The sequence below is a fragment of the Antechinus flavipes genome, chromosome 6 (genome assembly GCF_016432865.1).
Source record: "Antechinus flavipes isolate AdamAnt ecotype Samford, QLD, Australia chromosome 6, AdamAnt_v2, whole genome shotgun sequence".
Classification (NCBI taxonomy): Eukaryota; Metazoa; Chordata; class Mammalia; order Dasyuromorphia; family Dasyuridae; genus Antechinus; species Antechinus flavipes.
In genome coordinates, this window is record NC_067403.1 from 209434987 (window position 1) to 209450738 (window position 15752).

The 15752-nt window shown below is 39.0% G+C and overlaps 1 protein-coding gene across 2 annotated transcripts in view; it reads right to left on the minus strand.

Annotated features, from left to right (window-relative positions):
* DENND2B (DENN domain containing 2B) overlaps nt 1-14128 on the minus strand; it is a 203632-nt gene extending 189504 nt beyond the window's left edge. Inside the window, exon 1 of one of the 2 annotated variants that reach the window (XM_051965226.1) lies at nt 14043-14128. The gene's annotated coding sequence lies outside the window, so the exon portion shown is untranslated. Of the gene's footprint in view, nt 1-13588; nt 13795-14042 lie in introns of those variants that run through there. The other variant, XM_051965225.1, reaches the window with a different exon arrangement.
* Nucleotides 14129-15752: the final 1624 nt, after the last annotated feature.

Below are 15752 nucleotides of genomic sequence, written 5' to 3' on the forward strand. Positions count from 1 at the left end.
TTAAGTAACTTGCCTAGGCTCACACAGCTAGACAGTGTCTGAGACCAGATTTGAACTCGGGTCCTCCTGAATTCAGGGCTGGTGCTCTATCCACTGCACCACCTAGCTGCCCCCCATGGGTAATTTTTCAGCAATAACCCTTGCAAAATTTTCTGTTCCAACTTTTCCCCTCCTTCTCCCCACCCCCTCCCCTAGATGGCAGGTAGACCAATACATGTCAAATATGTTAAAGTATATATTAAACACAATATATGTTAAACAAAAAAACAACCCAAGATTGTGTTAACTTTAGGGTACCTTATTTCTTTCACACAATTCTTCCCAACACAAAATACAGTTATTTTGCTGCACAAGAAAAATCGGACTTAGAAATAAGGTAAAAATAACCTGAGAAGGAAATCAAAAATGCAGGCAGACAAAAATAGAAAGAGTGAAAATGCTATGTAGTGGTTCACACTCATTTGCCAGAGTTCTTTTGCTGAGTGTAGCTGGTTCTCTTCCTTATTGAACAATTGGAACTGATTTGGTTCATCTCATTGTTGAAAAGAGCCACATTAAGTAGTCCAATATATGTTAAATATGGTAGACATATATGTTAAATCCAATATATGCACATGAGCACCTGCTTTCTACAAAAGAGAACTGACAATAAACAGCTGGTCCTGACCCATTCTCAATTATGACTTTACCCTAGGATGGACAATTATTATGAGGGCAGGGATTGTGTTATTTAAAGATTAAGAAGGTTGGAGGGACATTAGAACTGAATATGTTTCCCTAAATGCTTTGCACAATTTGTTCCATAATTATTGCTTGGTGATCATTGTGGTTAAGTAGATTAAATTAAAACAATTAAAAGTTGAAATTCATTACTCTTTATACTGTCCCCATTCTACATGAGGAGGTCAAGGTTTCAGTGAAACTTCAACAAAATCCTAGTCTTACAGACACATTGTTATAACCACTTGATCAGTTCGCTAAAGACAATATTTCAGGGAGATGCACAAAGAAAATCTCTGTGGGTAGCTCAGCTTCAGACAGTACAGCTCTGAGGGCTCTCAAATCTGAAACAATGCTCGTCTCTATACTTAGTGCACAGAAATGGCATCCCACCAAAACCTTCCATGGACGCCTCTTCTTCCAAACTGATGCTGACCAAAGAGCTTTTGAGAAGGTCTCAACAGTAGTTCAGGGGCCCTGAAGTCAGGAGGACCTGAATTCAACTCTGGCCTCAGACACTTAACACTTCCTAGCTGTGTGACCTGGGTAAGTCACTTAACCCCAATTGCCTGGGGGAAGGGGAGAGAGAGAGAGAGAGAGAGAGAGAGAGAGAGAGAGAGAGAGAGAGAGAGAGAGAGAGAGAGAGAGAGAGAGAAGAAAAAACACTAAAACACTAAATAGCTTAGCCTAACCTCCAAGTTTTCTGAGCTTGCCCCAATCCTTAATTCTGGGTATTGATATATCAGAATTTCTGAAAACATAGTTATCTCCACAGGTATAAAAGAAAATGTCACTCTCTTCTATTTAAAAGGATTTTAGCAGCAAATCTGGCTTCATACAGTTACTAGCTATGAGACTCTGGATAAGTCATTTTACTCTGACTTTCCTCATCTATTAAAAAGGGCCGGAGAAGGAAATGTCAAACTACTCTAGTATCTTTGCCAAGAAAATCCTACATGGTGTCATGGGAATCTAATGTAATAGAAAAACAACTAAACAATAACAACTAATATAAGGGGCGGTCAAAAAAATAGAAAAGATAATAGCAAGAATAGTTTTGGAAATGAAAAAACCCTGAGTTTTCCCAGCTTTGCTGCCCATCTGACTTTTCGTAAGTCATGAGACTTTCTGAGACCTTATGTTCCCTGGGAAAAGTGGACAGTGTCAATAGGCTAAACAAATTGTGGTATGCGAACGTGATAGAAAATTACAACACTGTAAGAAGTGACAAATTTGAATAATTTAGAGAAATTTAGGGAAACTTATAAAACGCTACTGTGTGAAATATGAAAACAATACATAAAATGAGAAAATAAATGGAAAGATCAACAAAATGAAAATGAATTGTGTAATTATTGATGATATGAAAAAATGAGTCTCTTTTCATTAGAGAGATGTAACGTCTCTCTATTGGGATAAAAGATACAACATATGCAATTAGACAAAGTCAATGTGTGGAAAGTTTTATTGACCTGTTGTTTTTTGCTTTTGTTAGTTGGCTATTTTTTTTTCACTTTCATCAAATATTTCCCAGTTTCATGTAAAGGAATTTTTAACAATTATTTTCTAAAATTTTGAGTTTCAAATTCTCTTTTCTCAAGGACTTTAATTTCAATTATCCATAAGAGGGCATGTCAAACATTTTCATATTAGCCATGTTGCAAAAGAAAACACAAACAAAATAAAACAATAAAAAGAAAGAACGTTTCAAAAGTATGCTTCAATCTGCATTTAGAGTTTATCAATTTTCTTTCTGGAACTGGATTTTTTCATTTTTCATTTTTCATTATGAGTCCTTTGGAATTAGCTTGGATCATTGTCTTGATCATAGGAGCCAAGTCATTCACATTATTATAATATAATGATCCTCATACATTATTGCTGTTACTGTGTCCAACGCTCTCCTAGTTCTACTTTGCATTAGTTCATATGTCTTTTCTTAAAGCATAAAAGTATTTCACCATAATCATGTGTTCAGCCATTCACCAATTGATGTACATCCTCTCAATTTTCAATTCTTTGCCACCACAAAAAAAAGAGCTGCTAAAAATATTTTTGTACAAAATAGATATTTTTTCCTTTTTTTGACCTCTTTGGGATACAGACCTAATAGAGGCATTGCTAAATACAAGAAAATGCAGAATATTATAGTCCTTTTGTCTTCAAAACTCCAGAATTCACTAGTTCACAACTTCACCAATAATACATTAGTGTTCCAATATTTCCTCATTTTCTCCTCCATTTGTCATTTTCCTTTTCTGTTATATTACCCAGTCTGAAAAGTATGACATATTATCACAGAGTTGTTTTAATTTGCATTTCTCTAATCAGCAGTACTTCAGAGTATTTTTTTATGTGACTATTAATAGCTTTAATTTCTTCTTTGAAAAATTGCCTATATTTATATTCTTTGACCATTTATAAACTGTGATGTGGCTCTTATTTTTATAAATTTGACTCAGTTCTCTTATATATTTAAGAAATGAGATCTTTATCAGAGAAATTTATTTTTAAAACTTTTTCCCAGTTTCTTGTTCTCCTAATTTTGGCTGTATTAGTTTTGTTTGTATGAAAGCTTTTTAATTTCATGTAATCAAAATTATCTATTTTATTTCCTGCAATTTCCTCTACCTCTTATTTAGTCATAAACTCGTCCCTTATCCATAGATCTAACAGGTTCAATTTTCCATGTTTCCCTAATTTATTTGTGATATTACCCTTTAAGTCTAAGTAAATCATCTTAGCATTTTGACCTTATTTTGGTATATGGCACGAGATGTCGGTCCATACCTAGTTTCTGCCAAACTACTTTCCAGCTTTTGGATGTTTGGATGCAGATATTAAATTCTTACTGTAAAATCTTAGATCTTTGGGTTTATCAAATACTATATGACTATGGTCATTTACTACTGTGTATCATGCATCTAATCCATCGAGGACTATGTGGTCCTAATCTATATCCTGCCAGTGGATCCAAATAGTCATGAAAGAAAAAGTAAGGTTAGTGACTGCACAGCCCTTCCTCACTTAAATCTAATTCACTTGCATGTCATTGAATTTAATCCCCTTTCTGATGTCATGGTTCTCTTCAAGAACAAAGGACAAACAACAACCTCAGTTAATAGGAGTAGAAGCTGTCCCACCACAGTAGACATCATTGCTTTACTCCTGATCTTATCGAAAAGCTTCAAGTTTATCTTCATTTCAGATAATGCTTGCTCTTAATTTTAGAACACTTATCAATTTAAGAAAGATTCCACTGATTCCTATATTTTCTAATATTTTAACAGAGATAAGTGTTATATTTTGGCTTTTTCTGCATCTATTGATTTACTCTTATGATTTTTATTATTGTATTTAATATGGTCAATTGTACCAATGGCTTTCTTAATATTGAATCAGCCCTGCATTCTTGGTATAAATCTCGTCTGATCATAGTGTATGACCTTTATGACATAATGCTATTATTTTCTTGCTAGTATTTTGTTTAAAATTTTTAATCAATATTTTTCTTTTTTTCACTTTAATATTTTTTATTAAACCTTTTATTTTCAAAACATTTGCATGAATAATTTTTCAACATTAACTCTTGCAAAACCTTATGTTCCAATTTTCCTTCCTTTACCCCCACCACCTTCCCTAGATGGCAAGTAATCCATTATTACTGATAATTATTAAGGAAATTACTGTATAGTTTTCTTTCTCTGTTTTAGTTCCTCCTGGTTTGGGTAGCAACATCATGTTTGTGTCATAAAAGGAATTTGGTAGGACTCCTTTTTTGCCTATTTTTCCAAATAGCTTACAAAGTACTAGAACTAATTGTTCTTAAGTGTTTGACAGCATTCATTTGTGAATCCATCTGGTTCTGGAATTTTTTCTTTTTTTAATAAAGCTTTTTATTTTCAAAACACATGCATAGATAGTTTTCAATATTCATCCTTGCAAAACCTTGTGTTCTTAATTTTGTTCTCCCTCTCTTCCCCCCCTCCCCTAGACAGCAAATAGTCCAATATGTTAAATATGTGCGATTCTTCTATACATATTTTCACAATTATCATTCTGTGCAAGAAAAATCAGATCAAAAAGGGAAAAAAAACAAGAAAAAAAAAATGCAAGCAAACAACAACAGTGAAAATGATACGTTGTGATCCATACTCAATCCCCACAGTCCCATGTCTGGGTGTAGATGGCTCTCTTCATCACAGCATCATTGTAACTGGCCTGAATCATCTCATTGTTGAAGAGAGTTACATCTCATCAGAATTGATCATCGTATAGTCTTGTTGTTGCTGTGTGTGATGATCTCCTGATTCTGCTCATTTTACTTAGCATCAGTTCATGTAAGTCTCTCCAGCCTTCTGTGAAATCATCCTGCTGGTCGATTATTATAGAACAATGCTCAGGGACACACAGCCAGAAAGTGTTAAGTGTCTGAGACCAAATTTGAACTCAAGTCTATCCACTGAACTACCTAGCTGCCCCATAAACTTCTTTTTCTAAAACAGAATTATTTAAGTTTTTATTTCCTCTTCTATTTATCTGGGAAGTTTATATTTTTGTAAATATTTATCCACTTCATTTAGATTGTCAGTTTTATTGACATATAAATATGCAAAATAATTCCTAATAATTGCTTTAGTTTCATCTTCATTGGTGGCATTTTATTTTCAGCCTTTTTTATTTTTATACTAATAATTTTAGCTTTCTTTTTAAAATTAAGTTAACTGATAGTTTATCTATTTTGTTGGTTTTTCATAAAACCAGTACCTATTTTTATTAGTTCAATGGTATTTTTACTTTCAATTTACTTTCAATTCAATCTCTCCTTTAATTTCTAGAATTTTTATTTTGGTATTTGAGGATTTTTTTTTCCTTTTCTAGTTTTTTGTTTGTTTGTTTTTGGTTGCATACCAAAGCATTGATTTATCCTTTCTCTTTTACTGATGTCCATAATTTGAGATATAAAGTTTCCCCTAAGTACTACTTTGGCTGCATTCCACATATTATAGAATACTGTCTCATTGTTTTCATTTTCATTAATGAGATTACTGATTGCTTCTATGATTTGTTTGAGGAAGCTAGGTGGCCCAGAAGATAGGATATCAGACCTGGAAGGAGGGGAGATTAATCTTCCTAATTTTTACCCTGAGACTTACTAGCTGTGTGATCCTGGGCAAGTCACTTAACAAAACTGTTTGCCTCAGCTCCTTATTTGTAAAATGAACTGGAGAAGGAAATGGCAAACCATTACAGTATTTTTGCCAAGAAAAGCCCAAATGGGGTCAGGAAGAGTTGGACATGATTCAACCACAAAAATTTGTTCTTTGACTCACTCATTCTTTAAGATTAGATTTTTTTTTTAGTTTCCAAATAGTTTTAGATCTATCTTTCCACAACCCTTTATTAAATGTAATTTTTGATCCTATAGTCCCCAAAGAGTGCATTTAATATTTCTGCTTTTCTACATTTGATTATGATGTTTTTATGCCTTAATAACATGTCTATTGGACTACCTGCCATCTAGGGGAGAGGGTGAGGGAAAGGAGGGGAAAATTTGGAACAGAAGGTTTTGCAAGGATCAATGTTGAAAAATTATCTATGCATATGTTTTATAAATAAAAAGCTATAATAAAATTTTTTAAAAATATATCGACATATCATTTTTAATATTTATTATAAGGAATAATTTTTGTTAGGTTGGAGAGAAAACTGGGGCATATTTGGAAATGACTATGATACAGAAATAAAAGGCATCAATAAAACTATAAAAGAAAATAAAAATAAAATGAGGGGGTCAGAATATATAACCTTCCAGATCTAAGATTCTATAATTTATATGTAAAGTCTTTTGAGTATAGGGATGCAAGTTCAAAGAGGTAATGTGTGTACACGTGTGTGTATTTAAGAGAAATGTCTTTACATAGAACTCTATTACTACTTTCTAATACAGAACAATTTTTTAAGCATATTGTGGTCTGAATCCCCTGATAATGACAAATAAGCTCTGGGGTTCCAGATCAAATGAGAATTGGATCCCACCTCAGTCTTCAGCAGAGATCAATCTCCTTCCATAATCTACACAATAATATTTCCAACGCCAAATACATCCTTGATGTAAATAATCTTACCGCCTGTCCTAGGGAAAAGATCTGAATGGATCATACACAGATGTACTCAATTTTACTTACATCCAGAGATTTTTTTTAACTGGCTTCCAAAATAAATACCCTAATTGAATGTTTCCCAATTTAAAGTAAAGAACAGACCAGTAAAACACCAACATTCTCTACTAAGGATTGCTCCTCACTCTACAGCTTCAGAGCAAAGATGGGGAAGATGGAGGAAGATAATGAACTCAATGAATCTCAATAATTCAGGGGGACAGGAAGAAGGTCAGGGTTGAAAGATCAAAACAGAGAGAAAAATAAGGAAGACTTCATTTTTAATAGGTTTTAAGAAATAAGGGAATTCTGATAATAAAAGTTTTGTGGACCAGTAAAATTTTGTCAGGCCAGAAACATCTGAAGGCAGAACAAAGCAAGCACAGATATCATTTTATCCAATGCTCTCATTTTATAGGTGAGGGAAATAAGCCCCAGATGTCCTGTCCAATTTCACAGTGATCGAGGAGGGGCAAGGCTGGCAATGGACTCCTGACTTCCTATTCAGGACTCGTTCTGTTAACCCACACTTCCTCCCTCCTACAAGGTTCTTCCCTAGGGGATTTAGCCTCAGCCCAGGTAGTGACACCGACATGTGCACAGAGACCAATTAGCCTCCTGGGAGAGTTTGTGGGCTCAAAGTGAGGGAGGAGCCAATTCCCAGGGAATAAATATTTGAATTCATACTTAAAACTTAAAGATGGAAGTTTATGGGATCATAGATTTAGAGATGGAAATAAGCATCAAGGTCACTTATCCCAACCTGCTCATTTGACAGCTGAGAAAAAATAAGACCTTGAAATAGAAAGAAACAAAGCCAGATTTGGAAATTAGGGTCTCAGACTTAAAATTCCTCGTTCTTTTCATTGTACCATGTTTGACTACTTAGTACCCTAAAAAATCATCCTGGAGGGGACCTTAGAAATAAATTCCCCCGGTCCAATTTTTTCATTGTAGCAAAAGAGGAAATCAAAATCCAGAAAGGAATGACCCAACCACCAGACCAAGTCTTCCACCCTGCTAAGTATATCCAAACTCAAATTTGAACCCAGGTTCTCCAGCTCTCAATGTGCTGACCCACAATCCTTGAAATCAACCTCAAATGGTCAAAGCAAAAAACAAAATTAAATATATATCCTTGCCTACTCAAAATGGATAATGGAATGGAAAGTAGGAAACTACTAAGAAAAAAGAGGGGCTAGCATTACTGCGCTAGAGCCCCTGTCCAGTTATTAATCTTGACCTATGGACCATGGAACCACCTCCCTATCAGGATCATATTCGAGAACAAGAACAAACAATAACAACAGAGGGACCCCATGAAGGGAGATCTGTTTTGTGTGTGTGTTTTTTCACATTAACACAAGATTAAATGAGCTCAATTCAAAATATTCTCCAGAGTCCCAGAATTTAATCAGATGACTTCTAATTCCCTGGGAATGAGTTGATGACTTTCAAAATGCAAAAATCCACAAAAGATATGTTTTTTAAAAGCCAATCACAAATTGAGAAATCATATAGGAAGCACCTGGTAAGCAAGTCCCTCAATGGATTTTCCTTAGCCACTATCCTGTTATAAGTAGTTTTAGTTTGTTACAAGTAATTTGCTTGGGCACTGAGATAGTTAAGTGACTTGTCCAGGGTCATCTGGTCAATTTGTAACAGACTTGGAGGGAGAGTCAAAGGTCGACTCTGTTCCTTGGTTCCCTGCTGCTTCGAAATAATAAAGTTTTTTTTAACAAGTTGGAAACCTTAGACAAAATTCTTTTAGTGAAAAACTTTTAAAAATGTCCCTGGACTTAGCATAATTACTCATACTTAAAATTTGTTTTAAGAAACAAACTCATTTCACTTCAAAATGTCCCCTTTAACTAAAAACTCTAATTGCCTGCATATCGGACTTCCTGTATAAAACATAAACAGAGTAACTAGAATAATCACAGGTCTCTAAGATTGACCTATGAAGAGAGGCTGGGAAAGCTCAACTTGTTTAGCTGAGAGGAGAGGTCCAGGAGCAATGGGCACAGTGTGTATTATTTGTAAAAACTCACTTGGAGGGGGCGGGAGAGTAGAATGATTTATTCCATTTTGGAAACCCACGCTGCTGTTGCTTTGATATTTCTTGAGCTTATACCCCTATCAATAGAAGTCCCTTTAAGCTCAGAGAGAAATAAGGGTTCAAGGGTGAACACAACAAGAGAAAACCTGAGCCAGCTAAATCTCCTTTGTTGAAAGGGTGAAAACTCCAGTTCTCTCTCCAGGAACAAAGCAAAGTCTTTCCCTAGGGAGGCTGTAGAATTTCCCCTCTTGGGACAAATTTAAAAATAGGTTATAGTTAGTCTAGATTCCAATATTCCTCAACTGCGAAAGATTAAATCAGAGACGTAAGAGGTCTATTCCAGTTCTATTTTTCTAAGTTCTTAAACAACTTAAGAAACTCAAGTTATCCCTCTAACAAATCATAAAATTGACTGCTCCAAAGTATATAAACATCCAAGCTGCCGGGTATGGGGCCAAAAACATGCAACCAAACATTTAGAATACTCAAGTAGCAACTCAAGAGCGTTCTCACAGGAAATCTTTAAAAAAAATAATAATAAAAAAATGCTACATGGGGCAGCTAAGCCCTGGAGTCAGGAGGATCTGACTTCAAATTTGACTTCAGACGTTTGATACTTAGTAGCATAGTGAGACTATGGATGAGTCACTTAACCTCACAAAAATAAAAAATGTCACATGAAATTATGACCACCATCATACACTCCTTGGAACCAAATCCAGCTAAGTTTTCTTTTCATTCTCACAACAAAACATCCCAGCTGTCACTCTCATTGACCAGCTGCAAAATGAGAAAAGGTAATAAAGTTCCAAGACGGTGGTCTTCGAGTCCAAGTCCGGCCAGCTCCCAACTCTTTAAAGGCTGCAGCAGCAGCCCAGTCCCTAAATGGGCTCCTGTCTTCAAGATGCACACATTTATCTGCCTGTGAAGTCAATTCCAGAAACCTCATTCCCGCCAGCCAAGGCTGCTCTCTGGATTTGACAGAGATTTTCCAATGAAAATGAAGCACTCTCAACTGTGATCATCTCCTGGATTCGTGGACAAACGGGAAAATCTATCAGCAATATAAAAGAGAAGGGGAAAGCACTGTCTATGACCTCGGTCTTTGGCTGTGGTGGCAAGGAGAGTCTGAAGCATCTCATGTACCAACCACCTCCTGCGCCCACTTCTCTTTGGCTCAGGATTGGATCATCGTTATAGGATGATAGTGACTTTCAGAAATTTACTAGTCCAGAGGAAAAGACCTTGTGGTTGCCCACAACCAGCAACTTAATTAAAAGAGGGAAACAATCTAAATCCAAGAGCTTCTAAAAAAAAAAAAAATTGGATGTTCAAACTGGAAGAAGCCCATGGAGATAAATTAGATTCAATTTCTTAATCCATAAGTGAGGAAACTGAGGCTTCCAAAGGGGAAGTTTTTTTGGTCTGAGATCATGTAGTTAGTTAGGAGCAAGATCAGGGCTAGCACCCAGCTCTCCCACCTTCTGGTTCAGGGTTCTTTATAGCACATAGCACATCAAGCCTCAGTACTATATTCACTACTCCCTTATCTGCAAAGGACCAGAGGTCATGGGAATGTATTTGAGCCAGAAATAAACAATCCCTTTTCTGCATATCTATAGTAAGCAAAAAGTTAACAAGTGAATGAAAAGGTAGCATAGTATGATTCCCGGAGACAGAAATCTCTCCTCCCACATTCACTCCTGTGGGACTTCCATGGGTGACATCCTTTCTTCTTCTTCTCAAAATAAGGACAATCAGGGTCTGTGCTCCCTAACCTCACAGGGTTACAGTGACGATGAAATCTATAAATTATTTTGCTTGCTTGTCTTAAATAGGCTACATAAATCTTGGTTATTATTAGAAAGTTCAGAGAGATAAGAACAGTTTTCCTTAAACATTGGTTTACCAGAATGGTTCTCTCATAGAAGCCTATTGGTCCTCAAAGTAAAACTAAAGAGTAGGTGGAGAGTTTCATTTCAATTAGATTCCTTAGTGTTGCAAATTCCTTAATTCATTTCAGATTACCGCTAACATGATTTAAATTAAGATGCCAAATTTTAAGAGAATCTATGGAAAAACCAGACATGTCAGATAAGACTGGGCCCCTGGGTATGAACCCAACCCATGACCCCAGAAGGGGCATCTTGGACAAATTACAACCTCATGTTGTTATTGATTTACCTCCCGGGATTGTTAGAAAAGAAGAACTTTCATCTAGGATGGTGAAACAGTGCACAAACATAAAAAACAAATAAGGCCTACTGTGGTTGGGTCTTTCAACAAACACATTTCTTTTGCACCCTACTTCAATGGGTTCACCCCTTTCCTGGTCTAGCCATGCGATCAGTGATACTAGCTCCTGTGAAGGGGTATGAAAAGGGAAAGGTGCTAAAATCATTTGGATGAAACACTAATTTATTCAGCCTCAAATATGATCTTATGTATTATTTGTGATTTCATGCACACCACTGTGCATAACCATCTTGAGCCCCCTCCCTTCCCCAGAACCCATCTCTCTTACAACTTTCATCAGATCTTCATTGCCTACAAAATTAAATTTAAATTCCTTAATCGGAAACATTCAAGATCCTTCATTAATTTGACATTAACCTCTCTGTCCAACTTGGGCTCCCCCCCCATTATTCTCCCAATTTACTGCCTTATTGCAAGAGCAATATTTCTGCCTTTGCTCAATTTCCACGACCTAAAATATCCTCTCTCCTCCTTTCTACTTATCTAAATCTTCTTTTCAGGTCTAGTTCAAATTCCACCTTCAAGAAGCTTCTTCTGACCATCAATAATTTCTGTGAGTTTAGAGCACTGGAGTCAAGAAGACAAGTTCAAATCCAGCTTCAGGTATTTACTAGCTGTGTGATCCTGTCCTCATTCTGTTAAATAAGGATATAATAGCATTTACTTCCCAGGCTGTTGGGAAGATCAGATGAAATAATTTTTGTAAAACATCTAGCACAGTGTCTGGCACATTCCTGGCTTATTCCTTTTCCCTTTTTCCTTTGTACTTAAAACAATAGCATTAAAATCTAGAAAGAATTCACCTAAAGGCCCTATTTTTTTTTTTTAACAGATGACTATGAACTACTGCAAACTTCTCATAGGCAGGAGCAGTGTCTCATAGCCTGCATAAAGCACACAGCAGGTACTCAATTTTGTCAATGGTGTACACATTAAAAAAAAAAAAAAAATCCCTACTCGGAGAATGTTAAAGAAGGAACTTTAATCCCTAATTTCACAGTAGAAGAAACAGTTGCTTCTATTCTTTCTATTAAACCACCGGTAGGTGCCCAATGTCAAAAACCTGCCTTAAATCTGGAATGTGGGATTACCCATTTTTAAGTATCACCGACTGAATGTCCAATAAATGTACTTAAGTTTCAAACTGGACAGCTCACTTAAGTGGTGGAACTTATTGTGCTACATACCAGACAGTTCAGAAAGAATCTCCTTCAAAAGAAAAATATTTCAAAAGAATCATTTTTACTCTTCAGATCACCAGAAACTTCTTAGGTTTTTAAAACCAAAAGCATCACATGTCTTAGCTTGAGACTGTTCTCTTTAAAAAGGGGTCACAGTTTAACACCCCACTTCCAAAAGTCACTAACTGTTCTCTTTCTGGTCCCTCTTTGCTGCCCAAGCAATATTCTGCCGAGGCAACAACTTATGTTACAAGGAGGTCTAAACGCTTTCTTATTTATTTTTCCAAAGAAGTTTTCTTCGATGGCCCAGATTTCAGAGTCTGTACATTAAAAGGGGGAAAAATAATAGCTTTATTTCGACTCATTTCTAACTAAAATTTAGCCTTGGTCCAGGGACTGGAGAATCCCAGATGCACAGAATCTCAGCCTCAAAAAGCATAAGATCTTCCGGAAGGAAAAGGATACCGTGCAGACAGAGTCCAAGCCTATCCCAGAAGTTCTAGTTGTAGCGACTAGGGAACATCCGAGGAGGACCAAAGCTGGCGGGGATAAGGACACCAGAGAGCTTCGGTGTCACACACAAACCTACCACAAAGCTCCCGGAGGAATAAGCCCCAGACCTACTTGGGGGAGAGATGAAAGGTACGGGGGGCATACGATTCCATTCCACAGGCGTCCGGGAAGCCCGGCCAGTTATGTGCAAGAAGTTAGCGGGAAGGGCGGTGGGGGGGGAGAAGGGGAGAAAAGGGGGTGCGCCTTAAGCAACTTCTCCCATTCGGTTCTGTTCCCGTAAATACCTGGAGCCCCCAAACCCAGTCCAATCCCCATCGGTAGGACACTTCCAGTCCTCACAATCCTGCACCCTGATCGCTTGCTGTGGCTGGGGAGTGCACATTGGGAAGGGCAAGCCCACCCAGGCACCCTGCTTGCAAGGGGTGCTCTGGGCCCGGAGCCCGTGCGCCTGCGGCGGCTAATGAGCAGTTCCTGCAGCCTGCGCCCCGGGTAAGGGCAGCCAGAGCGGGACCCCGCTTCCCCCCGGCCCCGAGGATCTGGGAAGAAAGGAGAGCCCGGGCAGCGGGCGGGAGGCCGCGCAGCGCAGGGCCAAGTCCAGCGGAGCCCGGCAGGCGCGCCCCCTCCCGTCCACGCAGCGTCCGGGAGCCTCGGGCCGGCCAGCTGGCTCCGCGCTCCCCTCCGGCCCCGGCCACACTCACCTCTGCGGCCCGCCCGCCGCAGTCGGGCCATCCGCCGAAGCGCCTCCCGGAGAGCGGGCAGCCCGCGGCACAGGCAGCCAGCGGGACCTGCATCCGCGCCCCCAGCTGCAAGCAGGGCTCCGGGGGACGGAGAGCGGAGCGAGCGCTGCAGAGCCCGCAGCAGATTTGGAAGGAGCGGGGCGTGGAGGAGGTGTGCCTCTGCCCCAGACTGAGCGAGACCGGGGGCGGGGAGGAGGGGGGAGCTCGGGGGGCGGGGAGGCCGAGGTAGGCGTGCAGGGACCGAGGAGGGGTGTGTGCAGGATGTAGATGTGAAGGGAGCCGGGATGCGGAGCCGGAAAGTGTGCGAGGGGGAGATTCGGTGGGGGTCTGGGGCTCGAGCGGGGGATTAGGGGGATTGGGCCCGGGGGTCGTCCTGGGGTAGGTGCCCGGACTGAGCGGACGCCTCTCTCCTTACCTCCTCAGCGTCCGCCTCAGGTTGGGTTACTTTGAAGAGCGGAAAACAAGAAAGGCTGAAACTTTATGTCATTTTCTCACACACACGTGACCCTTCTGAAGTCCAGATGGTTTCAATCATTGAGGGAAAAAAGGAACTTTGCTGGTATGCATGAGCTGGGAGAGTCTGGGAAAGGCTGCCTGAGCAGCTAGCTTGCCTTGGAGCAAACCTCAAAGATTCTTCCTTTCTTCTGGTCCGTCTGTCTAAGGGAGGCCGGTTCGGCCACAGGAGGAGGAGGGCCTTTGTGACCTATTTCCTAATACTACCTGTAGCAGCTAATTGAGAAACCACCGGGGAGTAGGGGCTATTCGTGTCCATCAAACAGTGAGGGACCAAATCTGCCCTGGAAGCTAAGGACTGTGTGAGAACGAGTCCTAAATACATTATGCAAAACCAGGATCTCCCAAAACGTTACTTAATGATAAGCAGTGGCCTGCTGGGAATTAGCAATAGGTCTAAAGCAAATGCTTGGGGGAATTCTGCAGAAGCCAGGCTGAATAGCAGGGGATAAAGCGGAAGAAGGCAAAAAAAAATCTTGCAACCACCTAAAATTTGAGCCGAAAATATTCTCTAGGTAAAATGTTTGGGAGACCAGACAGAAAAAAATAATAATAATTTCTCCCTCTCCCTTCCTCCCCTCCCCCAGTAAATTCTAGCAAATAGGTCTTACCATCTCCTTGCAACAATGAAAATTGTCTGGAATTTCACAAACCTAGTTCCATTCTCACGGAACGAACTCGTGCAGAATGAACAAGAGCAAGATCTAAGGCCAGGGCATGTTTCAAAGCACAAGCCAAATCCACTGTCAGGTTTCCTGAAGAGTATTTACTCAGCTGCAGAGCCTGCATCAAAAATGATGGAGACTTTAAGATACATGCTGGAAATAATTTAACTAATTCATGATCAAATAAAAATAGTGGCAGGAACCAAGGAGATTACATCTATTTTTCCCCTTACCAAAGAAAGAGCAATTAAAAAAAACCATTTTTAGCATTAACCCTTTACAACTTATTGCAGTGTGTTTGCGCAAAGTCCATGTGGTCTTCACAGCAGCAAGGCAGAAGCAACACTGGTAGCAACTGTGTGAAAATGTAATCAAGTATTTAAGAGGTTTCATTAGTTCCAGATTAAATGAGACCAAGTTCTTCAAGAAGTCTTTATAATGTTGTGAAATACAGGAAACAATTTGGAAAAAAAGACTAACCTCAATAAGCCTTAGTAGGGTTGCAGTTTCTTCTCATTCCCTTTCGGGGGAGCTGAATTTTATCTTGGACAAACTTTCCTTAAGCCTGTCCCAACTGGGAGCAAACTTCCTTAGTTGCTTAGGTTCTGCCATCACATCAAACAGAAAACTTTGAAGAGGAACTTCAGAAAAATCACCCTCATGGGGATATATACAGCCCCAGGTCAATGGCAACTGGATCTGGAAAGGTTCTTTGAAGAAGATTCCCAAATTCCATTTCTTCAAGAAGAAATGTTCCTGTTCTACCAGGAAAGCCAAAGGTAGCCAAGAGAAGAGTATTCAAGGAATGGGGAACAGTGAATTAAAAAGAAAATGTACAGGAAAAGGAGATGCGGTTCCTTGTGTGAGAAACAACACAGAGGCAGGGTCACTGGATTATGGAGTATACAGAGAAAGGAATAAGAAGAGTAAAAAGTAGGAGGAAGCCC